This window comes from Odontomachus brunneus, unplaced genomic scaffold (assembly GCF_010583005.1).
Source record: "Odontomachus brunneus isolate Ranch 3 - 2012 unplaced genomic scaffold, Obru_v1 Obru_scaffold_111, whole genome shotgun sequence".
Lineage (NCBI taxonomy): Eukaryota > Metazoa > Arthropoda > Insecta > Hymenoptera > Formicidae > Odontomachus > Odontomachus brunneus.
Window position 1 is genome coordinate 341070 of NW_022639561.1, and position 11638 is coordinate 352707.

The window sequence follows — 11638 nt, forward strand, 5'->3', positions numbered from 1 at the left end:
GGGGGGGGGGGGAGAAAAAAAGTATAACTGAAGATGGAAAGAGAAAAAACTGGAGGAAGTGAGGGAATTTAAATATCTAGGATATATGGTGAAGAGGAATGGCGGTCAGGAAGCGCAAGTGAGGGATAGAGGAAGAAAAGCAGCGATAGTGATGAGGGAGGTATAGGGGATTGGAAAGAGAGTATGGGGGAGGGACTGGAAGAGAAGATTATGGCTGTTTGACAGATTAGTTTGGACACTGATGGGATATGGGGTGCAGATTTGGGGGTGGAAGGAGAGTGAAGAATTAGAGAGTATTCAAGAGAGATTTTTAAGGTGGGCAATGGGAGTAGAGAGGAGAACGCTAGGATATTTGTTGAGAGAGGAAATTCAGTGGGAAGTCAGGGAAGAGGGGATAAGGCTTTGAGAGGAGATTAGAGGAAGGCGGAGGAGGGATGATGGCAAGGAGATGTTGGGAAGAGATGAAGGAGAGATAGAGAAAAGGAAAGATTATATGGAGATGGCAAGAGGAAAGGAGACGGTTTATGGGAGAGGGTGGAGGTTAGGTGAAGTAGAGGGAGAGGGTTATGAAGAGCTAGAGGAAAGAGAGAGAGAGGGGGGGGGCAAAGGAGAGAGAGGGAGCTGATCAAGGAGTCGAAAAGCAATGGTATACGATGGTGAGAGGAGAAGGGATTGCGAAGTATTTGGAAAAGGGATGGGCGGAGGAAAGATGGAGGAGGATACTATGGTTTAGGATGAGGAATGAGGTGAGAGGGAACATGTTTTGGGAGGGAGAGGAGTAAAGGTGTTGCAGAATCTGTAGGAGCGAAGAGGAGAGCTGGGAGCACGTGTGGGAGAGATGCATGGGAGGTGAAGGAGGGGGAAGAAGTTGGGGAGAGGGGAAATAAGTGGGGGAAATTTTGGGGGAGGAGGGTGAGGGGGAGGAATGGATGAAAAAGGTGAAGAAATGGAGGGCGGTGGGAGGAATGAATTCAGTGAGTGAAGAAGTGAATGAGTATGAGAGGTAAATGAGTGGAAGGAAGGAAACGGAGGTCCGGGCGTAGGTTAAGTTAGATCTAAGTAAATTAAGTTAGATATGTAAGTTAGGCATAAGTTAGGCGTAAGAAGTAGTATAAGTTATTGGGAGTACAAATAAGTTTCCACCGTTTGACAAAAGATGGCTCCACCAATAAGATATCATTGAAATTGTCAGATGTACAACGTCATATCGTAAGGTTGGACATCTGGCAACACCATAACCTTGAAATATTAGCGATTTTGTATTAGCATCACATAATTTTTTCGTGCAAAAATGTCGAGTTTTGAGCCGAATAAGCGTCATTTGCGGGAACTTTCGATTTACTTCTTTAATTTGAAGAAATCTGCAGCTGAGGCGCATCGATTGCTTGTAGAAGCATATGGTGAAGCTGCTTTAAGTGAGAGAAGTTGTTGTGAGTGATTTCAAAAGTTTAATAGTGTAAAATTTAATAATGTATAATAAAGTTTAATAATAAAGTTTAATAATGTTTAATAAAGTTTAATAATGTATAATAGTTTTTAAGAATTAGGTTGCGGAGGTGTGTGTGTGTGTGTGTGTGTGTGTGTGTGTGTGTGTGTGTAGGTAGTGAGCAAGAAGCATAATTATATTTAGACTTTGTAACCTCAATGAGGATCAATAAAGAATTACATACATACACATAGTGAGATATTGCTCACAAGGAGATGACGCCAACTGCAAGATCGATTTCTGAACGAGGTATAGTGCGTTTAATAAGCGTAATATGGAGTATCAAAATTCTAAAAGGATTTAAGTGAATGGGCCTTGATTTCTTAAATATTGCGATGCAAAGTGACAGTCATGAAGCCATGTTTCATATAAGAGCACAACGTGGCATTGACTTTCACCGAAGCGGCGTAGCTAAGCGGACTAAAGCTGCTAAGGCATACATGTTCGTTTTAATTTCTTACTTAACAATGCAACTGTTATATAACACACAACGATGTAACTGTTATATAACGTGTGTGTTATATAACAGTTGTATTGTTGAGTACGAAATTACAGAGAATCATGCACCTGTTCCAAAATTAGTTTGACTCTTTTTCGAGGAACAATGAGTTGAAACACGCTCGTCCTCAAACTTGGTGCTTCCCATTTTCTGCAGAGGACGCTATCCTTTACAACAAGATTATCCCAGTACGCCTAATAAACTTGTGCGGAAACATCTCTGGCAACAACTTCGGAGCGAGCTAGTCGTACACCTTCTTCCTTGGCACGAAGAAACAGCGCAACACTCTGATTCTCAAGCTGCTCCGACCTCTTGTTCCCAGAATTTACATTATCCAGAATCATACGTGCAACATGTCCCTCTTGACGTTTAACATGTTTCTCTTCCACTCTAGTGCAATAACCACAGTCATTAATTTCACACTGCCGTCTCGAAAGACCACCTGCATTCCCGTGAATCCGCCCTTTACGATATAGAACCTCAAAATCATACTGCTGCAACCTTTCTAACCACTGCGCTAATTGTCCTTCCAAATCTTTGAAAGACATTAACCATTTTAGCGAAGAGTGATCCGTCCGAATCAAAAATTTCCGTCCGTAAAAATAGTGGTGGAAAGATTTTATTGAATCCACAATCGCTAATAATTCCCGACGCGTGACGCAGTAATTCCTCTAGGTTTTGCTCAATACACGACTAAAATACGCAACAACCTTCTCCTTTCCTTCTTGCATTTGTGACAGAACTGCACCAACACCAATATTTAAAGCGTCTGTATCAAGAATAAATTCTTCATCTCCCTTAGGAAACGTTACTATTAGAGATAATGTAAGTGCTTGTTTCAGATTATCGAAAGCGTTTTGACATCTTTTATCCCATGAATATGTAGCTAAATTTTCCGTGAGTGCGTACAAAGGTTTTGCTATCGAAGAAAACCCCTTAACAAATTTCCGATAATAACAGCTAAACCTGAGAAAACTCCTCAATTGCGTTTTATTTTGAGGTGTTGGCCAGTCCCTTACTGCCGTAATCTTTTCAAAGTCCGTTGTAACTCTCCCTACGGACACTACATATCCCAAGTATTTTACACTTTTTCTACAAAGAACATACTTCTCCGGATTAATTTTTAAATTAGCCTTTTGCAGCCGCAGAAAAACTTCTTTCAGATTCCTGACCATTTCATCAAAACTCTTTCCGAAAATAATTACATCACTCAATAGACTAGACAAATCTTTGACAATAGACCATGTAAAACTTTCTCTATAAGACGTTCAAATGTCGCGGGGGCGTTACACAACCCGAAGGGCATCACGGTGAACTGCCATAGACCGTTTCCGATTGAGAAGGCCGTCTTTTCTCTATCCCGATCACAAATTTTAATTTGCCAGTAATCACTCTTAAGGTCTAAAGTGGAAAACCAAGTGTTACCTGATAGTTGATCAAGAATATCGTTTATACGAGGCAAGGGAAAATAATCTTTCACTATACAGGCATTTAATTTTCTATAATCCACACAAAATCTTAATGTTCCATCTTTCTTTTCCTTTAAAACAGCTGGAGAAACCCATGGGCCTTGCGATTCCTCAATTATCCTTCGTTCTCTTATTTCCTCAATATTCTTGAAAACCTTTTCACGTAAATAAATAGGGATACGTCTGGGTACTTGTTTAATTGTAGAAGAATCTTTCACATTTATAACATGTTCAACAACATTACAATTCCCTGCAACAATACTTTCTGAAAATACATCTTTAAATTCACAAAAGAAATCAGCAAAGATTTTTCTACGAGTTTCATCTAAATTTGAAGAATTTTCAACAAAAATTCTCTCAAAATAGTTGGAATTTTCTCAAAACCCACTCCTTCAGAAATCTCTTCAATTCGACAACATTCCAGATTTGTCTCATTTTCAAATTTTATTGTTCTAAAAACAGAGTCGAAAATACTTTCTAAGTTAACAGCTTTAAGAAAATCAATCCCTAACAATTATCACTAATTTCCGCCACGAGCAAGAGGATTTCTACTGAGTATCTTCCCAACTGAATTTTCACAAAAACTTTTAATTCCACAGGAATTCTTTCTTCCGTAGGATATTTCAAATAACAACCTTCGTTAGAAAACTTTCTCTTTCCTTTTTGAACTAATCTACTACTCAACATCGAAATATCAGAGCCTATCTATTTTATCTATTTTAAAAGAACAACTCTCTCCATCAAGCATTCCCTTATAACTAAAAGCATTAGAACCTTGTTTAATTTTATTTATTCTATAAATCTTAGAACTACTCGAGGTATTCGCTTCGCAAGTTGAACACACCTCGTTGAGTGCAACTAACCCGAGTTTTCCTTATTCGCTGGACACTTTGCACGGAAATGACCCACCTTACCGCACTGCCAACACTTTTTCGGAGAAAACTTTCCTTCTTTTTCAAAAATTACATTCCCTTTCTTTTTGTAATCTTTACCCTTTCTGTTTTCTACTTTATCAATTTTTTAAGAAACCTCTTCTCTCTCCTCAATTTTCCGCTTTCCGAAATCATAATTTATTTTTTTTCTGTCAAAACTCTCTCCCTGTATAGCCTTAATAGTTTTGGCCTTTTCCACCGCGGAATTTAATGAAGAAACACCCTCTAATTGGAAAGTTCTTTTAATAAAACTATCAGAAAGAGCAGTAATGTATTGTACACATGCGATCTTATCGCGCATCGCGAAAGGAGACTCTGAATATGCTAACCGAGAAAGTCTTTCAATTTCCGAACCAAGCGTTCCCAAATCTTTCCCAAATTTCTGTCGTCTATTAGTAAATTGCGTGTAAAAGTTTTGAGACAGATTCCCTTCACCAAAACGCAACTCTAATTTCGCCTTGACTTTCATGTATTCAAGATTCTCAACATCTCGGATACATTCTAAGACCGACCGCGCTTTTCCTCGCAAACAAGCAGCTAACGCCACCGCCTTTGTCGCATTATTTCAACAATTCGCCCTTGCTATGAGATCGAATTGTGAAAAGAATACATGCAGCGATGTTTCCCCATCATAAAAATCAGGTTTTAATTTATAACCGAGATCATTGTATATCGCGCCCGAACAAACTTGTGCATTTTCTGAAACTCGCACGTCGCTGTCACCGGAAAACCCGCTCGCGTTTCTAACAGTGTTTGACGCGTCTCTATTAATGGAATAACTTATCTGGATTTCTCGCTGCCGTAACCGTTGGAGCTCACAAAGATGCAGTATTGTCTCGAGCTCCTCCTGTTGTCGCCGTTGCAGCGCTCGTTCTTCCCGCAATTGTCTGAGCTCCTCTATCACTTCGCGGAGGAGCGTCTCTGAAACCGCGGTTCCCGTTGTTGGGCATCCGGCGTCACGTGACATCTGCTCGTTATCTTCCGATGACTATTCAGCGTCCCCCGACGATCATGTGCATATTCCCTTGCGTGAGGGAGTCCTTGCAGTGGACATTATTCGTGGGCAACTCGTTGCACTTGTCCGCTTAATTTTTTTTTGTCCGTTCGAACGACGGGGTGGCTTGTTGTGCCCGTCCGATCCCGGAGGGACCCTCAGAATGTTATGCCCGCACTTGCACACGCGATCGCGCGTAGAAGAAATGAATGTAACACACAATTACAAAAGAACAAGAAGCTTTAATGTACAGCGGAAACACGTCTTTAGAGTCTCAGAATTGGTACCGTCGGAAACACGACTGCTCGCGACTACATCTCGTTGTCAACTCTTTCACAATCGCTTTTATTATTAAAAACAAAACACACACCCCCGTCGCCCGGAGAACGCTTCGCGGCATCGTTCACAGTTCAAGCCACAGTTCAAGCCTTTCTTCACTAGAGGTGACTCAGCCCAGGGCGAGCATAACAATATATATAAGGTGTAAAAAAATTAGGCCGATAAACTTTGAGGGGAAATAGAGAACATAGAGGACAAACATATTTTGTTAATAATGTTTTTCTCTGCGACGCTTCGTTTTAATACTACAGGATACAAAATAGGAATTTTATGATTTTAATAAAAAACAAACATAGAAGTAGAAAATTTAAATTTATTTCAATTATACATATATATTTTAATCTTCAAAAAACAATGAACAAAAGAACGGAATAAAAATGCGCAATTGATTAGCTCAATTTATAATAAATGTTCAAAAATTCCTCCATTTGCTTTAACACAAAGATGACATTGTTGAAATTCGGGTTAATGATTCTGTCTCTGTTTCAATGCCTTATCGATAAAAGTTATTTTGGTTGGTATGGTTCCAATTTATATTTACTCTAGTATACGAAGGTAAAACAATAATCCTTTATTTAGTCTCTTTTTACATGCGGTTTTCTCGGTGCTGCGCTTACAAATTTCCCTCTAACTGGTCCGCCTCGCGGTTGGCTTCGCGTAAGGCTCGGCGCCGCAATGTTCTACACTGGCGAGAAGTGAGGGTGGAGATATCAAATACTCTCCCATCCGCGTTTTCGTCTTTGTAGCGAGGAGACAATGGACGACGTGCCCGTCGGTCGTGACAATGCAGAAGACGTAATGGTGCATCCACTAGTGTCTGTATATAAGGGGATCAAACGCCAGGTATCGTCCCAACTCGGTTCAGAGACCTGTACGACCGAGCGCACGGTCGGTGTTGATGGCGGAGGTGCCGCGGCCGCGTTGCTCTCTTCTGTAGATGAGTCGGAGTCCCGAGGCGTCGGTGATGGCGTCCGTGGCGGAGGACTAAGTCGTAGAATACCTCAACGAGGCAGTGACTTGATGTGCTACCGCAATCAAAAGGCCTCGAGTGGTCTCACGCGCCGCCTTATATAGGCGCCTAACTGAGAATTAATCGTGAGAAGTGCGTCGGGCTGACGCGATCGCCGCGTTGCGGCGACGGCGCGAACCGGCGGCGGAAGACCGGCGGCTGCGAGTCGCGCGGCGCCTGGGGATCGACCGTCCGCCGTACATGCTTGGCACGGGCACCCAGCCGCCTTCTGGAACAATGGGGTTGGAAATATGGAATATTGAAAAACCGTGGAAGGTTAACTTTAACATATTAAAAGATATTTGAATTCTGAAAGCGGATGCTGTTTTGCAATCGTTTGTACTCGTTTGTACCGCTTATCGTTTCGTTTGTACCTCCATGGTGGTGGAAATATGGAATATTGAAAAATCGTGAAAGGGTAACTTTGACATATTTAGAGATATTCAAATTCTGAAAGCGGGTGCTCTTTCGCAATCATTCGTACCCATTTGTACCGCTTTTCATTTCGTTTGTACCTCCATGGAGGTGGAAATACGGAATATTTAAAAATCGTGAATGGGTAACTTTGGCATATTTAGAGATATTCAAATTCTGAAGGCGGGTACTATTTCGCAATCGTTTGTACCCGTTTGTATCGCTTTTCGTTTCGCTTGTACCTCCATGGGGGTGGAAATACGGAATATTGAAAAGTCGTGAAAAAGTAACTTTGACATATTTAGAGATATTTGAATTCTGAAAGCGTGTAGTGCTTCGCAATCGTTTGTACCCGTTTGTACCATTTTTCGTTTCGATTTTACCTCCATGGGGGAGGAAATACAGAATGCTGGAAATTCGTGAAAGAGGGTACTTTGACATGTTAAGAGATATTTAAATTCTGAAAGCGGGTGCTGTTTCGCGATCGCTTGTGCCCGTTTGTACCGCTTTTCATTTTGTTTGTACCTCCATGGTGGTGGAAATATGGAATATTGAAAAATCGTGAAAGGTTAACTTTGACATATTTAGAGATATTCGAATTGTGAAAGCGAGTGCTGTTTCGCGATCGTTTGTACCCGTTTGTACCGCTTTTCGTTTCGTTTGTACCTCCATGGTGGTGGAAATATGGAATATTGAAAAATCGTGAAAGGTTAACTTTGACATATTTAGAGATATTCGAATTGTGAAAGCGAGTGCTGTTTCGCGATCGTTTGTACCCGTTTGTACCGCTTTTCGTTTCGTTTGTACCTCCATGGTGGTGGAAATATGGAATATTGAAAAATCGTGAAAGGTTAACTTTGACATATTTAGAGATATTCGAATTGTGAAAGCGAGTGCTGTTTCGCGATCGTTTGTACCCGTTTGTACCGCTTTTCGTTTCGTTTGTACCTCCATGGTGGTGGAAATATGGAATATTGAAAAATCGTGAAAGGTTAACTTTGACATATTTAGAGATATTCGAATTGTGAAAGCGAGTGCTGTTTCGCGATCGTTTGTACCCGTTTGTACCGCTTTTCGTTTCGTTTGTACCTCCATGGTGGTGGAAATATGGAATATTGAAAAATCGTGAAAGGTTAACTTTGACATATTTAGAGATATTCGAATTGTGAAAGCGAGTGCTGTTTCGCGATCGTTTGTACCCGTTTGTACCGCTTTTCGTTTCGTTTGTACCTCCATGGGGGTGGAAATACGGAATATTGAATAATTGTGAAAGGGTTACCTTGACATATTAAAAGATATTTGAATTCTGAAAGCGGGTTCTGTTTCACAGTTGTTTGTACCCATTTGTACCGCTTTTCGTTTTGTTTGTACCTCCATGTGGGTGGAAATACGGAATGTTGGGAATTCGTGAAAATGGTAACTTTTACATATTAAGAGATATTTGAATTCTAAAAGCGGGTCCTGCTTTGCAATCGCTCTTACCTGTTTGTACCGCTTTTCAGTTATAATAAAACGAAAATGTATTTTTGGCGACCTCCGGAGACTCCGACATATATCATATTAAAACACAATTTTTCCAATATACGAGGGCCATTTGAAAAGTTTCCGGCCTTATCGACATAAAGTAACTGTAGAAAAAAATTGCTTTCGCCGTCCGATAGATGGCCTTGACATATGTAAACCGTAAAAAGTTGAAGTCATTCTGATTATTACTTTGTCTATGGCAACTCTTCCAAAGTTGTCAGCTGACATTGTCTGTCAACAATGGAGAAACTTGAGTATCGCGCAGTGATAAAATTCCTTCATTTGAAAGAGAAAAAGACTCAGGAAATAAAAGATAAGTTAGACTCTGTATACGGTGAAGCCTCCCCTTCATTTACAACGGTCAAACATTGGGTGGCCGAGTACAAACGTGGTCGTACGAGCATTTTAGACGAGGAACGTTCCGGGCGCCCGAAAAGCGCTACAACTAACGAAATGGTCGATTTAGTGCATCAAACTGTGATTGCAGATCGTCGATTGACGGTTAAGGATATTGCTGAGGCGTGGGATATCATCTGAACGGGTGCACAAGATTTTACATCAAGAATTGGATATGAGAAAATTATCCGCGCGCTGGGTGCCGCGCTTGTTGACGATCGACCAAAAGCGCATACGGATGGACATGTCGCGCGAGTGTCTTAGCCTGTATCAAAAAAATCCAGCGGAATTTTTGCGGCGAATGATAACCGTCGATGAAACCTGGGTATACCACCATACGCCTGAGACCAAACAACAGCCAAAGCAGTGGATTGCGGTGGGGGAACCAACTCCTAAGAAGGCAAAGGTCGTTCTCTCTGCAAGAAAAGTGATGGCGACAGTTTTTTGGGATAGCCGTGGAATAATTCTCATCGATTACCTTGCAAAGGGTGAAACAATTAACGGACAGTACTACGCTGCATTGCTGGGTAAATTGAAGGCCACAATTAAGAAAAAACGTCCGCATTTGGCCAAGAAAAAAATTCTGTTTCACCAGGATAACGCTCGGGTTCACACGTGCATGGTCGCAATGTCAAAATTGAACGAATTAAAGTTTGAATTGCTTCCGCACTCACCCTATTCGCCAGATCTAGCTCCCAGCAACTTTTTCCTGTTTTCAAATTTGAAAAAATTTTTTGGGGGAAAAAAATATAAGTCAAATGCTAAGGTGGAAAACGCTGTAAACCAATATTTTTCAGGTTTAGACAATCAATTTTTTTCTGACGGTTTAAAAAAATTGGAGAAACGTTGGACCAAATGTACCGAGTTGCAGGGAGACTACGTCGAGAAATAAATTTTGTTTTGCTTCGAAATACGTGTTTTTCTTAAAAAGGCCGGAAACTTTTCAAATGGCCCTATATAATATTATCGTATATAATATTATATTTAATATTTAATTGGACATAACATAACATATAAACTAAGTTGAAATTTTATTATCTTGTGACGATGCCGACACAACAACCGTCGGCTGTAAACGGCGCTAAGCGCCAAACAAATAAGACAAACATAAACATGCGCCACGCCTAGCTTAGACCAAAATAACATCGCGGACGCGGGACGTCAACAACGTCAAATGTAAAGAGACGGTATATAAACCGTGGCCGAGAAGTAAGCGGAGAGATCGATCCGGATCGCAGACCGAATTTGATGCTTCAGAGCGGAGAGCAAGGAGTCTGACCGTATCGTTTCTGTCTTCCCGTCAACTTCCGGAACCGTACAGACGAAACCGGCACCAGGAGATTGTGTGTTCGCTATCTCCGTCGAGAGCTCTTGACGCCGACTTCGCCTTCCTACCTGGATCCAACGACCGGCCTACGAGTTCGTGCGTTCGCGAACCCGATCGAGTTTTCTCGGTACTGATCTTATCCCGAACCCACGTGCAAGTCTACGAACCAGTGTGTTCGCTGCGCCCGATCGGACTTTGTCGATACTTGCCTATTTCGTTTCGGCGATAAGCGAATCGCCCGATATATCGCGCCGCGTGCTGTGACACGCAAACACCGATTCTACCGTCGGGCCCCCGCGGCAACCTGTCCGCACCGCGATTCGCGAAATCCGCGCGACTTGTCTCTCGCGACCAGCCGTTTTCGCGTCATTCGCCCCGCCTACCGAACCGCGAGACACAACCGATCGAAAACGCGATCCGATTACTGGCGCCGTCTCGCACCGAACTATACGCGGTTCACACTGTTGTTCTGTACATTGAAAGTCAAATAAATTGTTATCTATTGTTACTTGCTGGTGTCAATCACTTAACGACCCCGGACTCCGACGATACACTCCCGGCGATACAACCAACACGAGAAGTGCGGCTGTTACAATCTAAAATCTTGTTTTAATATAATCTTTATTCTAATTTTTATTCTAATCTTAAATAGAATGTAGTCACGTTTTTATGTTTTTACATATACGAGTAAAGATAATTTGCTTTTTTGTAGTATCACTCTTCGTGTTGTAAGTAACGGCTTTTTTCTCTACAGAGATCGTTGTGTATCTCCCATTTTCCTGTTAGCCTGCTTATACATGCAACGTAATGAGCTATATCTGTTATATTAGATGACTCTTGATACTCTATAACAGTAAGCAATTTGAACGTGCAGTCGTGAAATGAAAGATCGTTGAGTATGTGACTCAGTGTAAATACTCCTTCCCAATTTGATATTTTCAAATTTTTTGCGAGATGTGTCCATTGTAGACACTCTATGTCAGTGAAAAGCATCTAACCGCAAGTAACTGAACATTCTATATTTTCTCCGTCACAACGAATGCATTTTTTATTCCTATCAGTATACTTTTCATTTATAGAATGTTCTAAGGCGCGCATATTCTGTTGATAAAATGGCTTCACATTAATATCTATAATATTATAGTTTTCGTTTTCTACATGTTGGCAAGTATGACAATTTAGATTTATGTTGCACGAAAATTCGTTCTTTAATAAATATCTCGCGATAATATTAGAAATGTTATAATTG

The 11638-nt window shown here is 41.2% G+C and overlaps 1 pseudogene; it reads left to right on the forward strand.

Moving 5' to 3' along the window:
- The first annotated feature begins 8906 nt into the window (after positions 1-8906).
- On the forward strand, positions 8907-10437 carry LOC116849328 (annotated as a pseudogene).
- The last annotated feature ends 1201 nt before the right edge of the window (positions 10438-11638 follow it).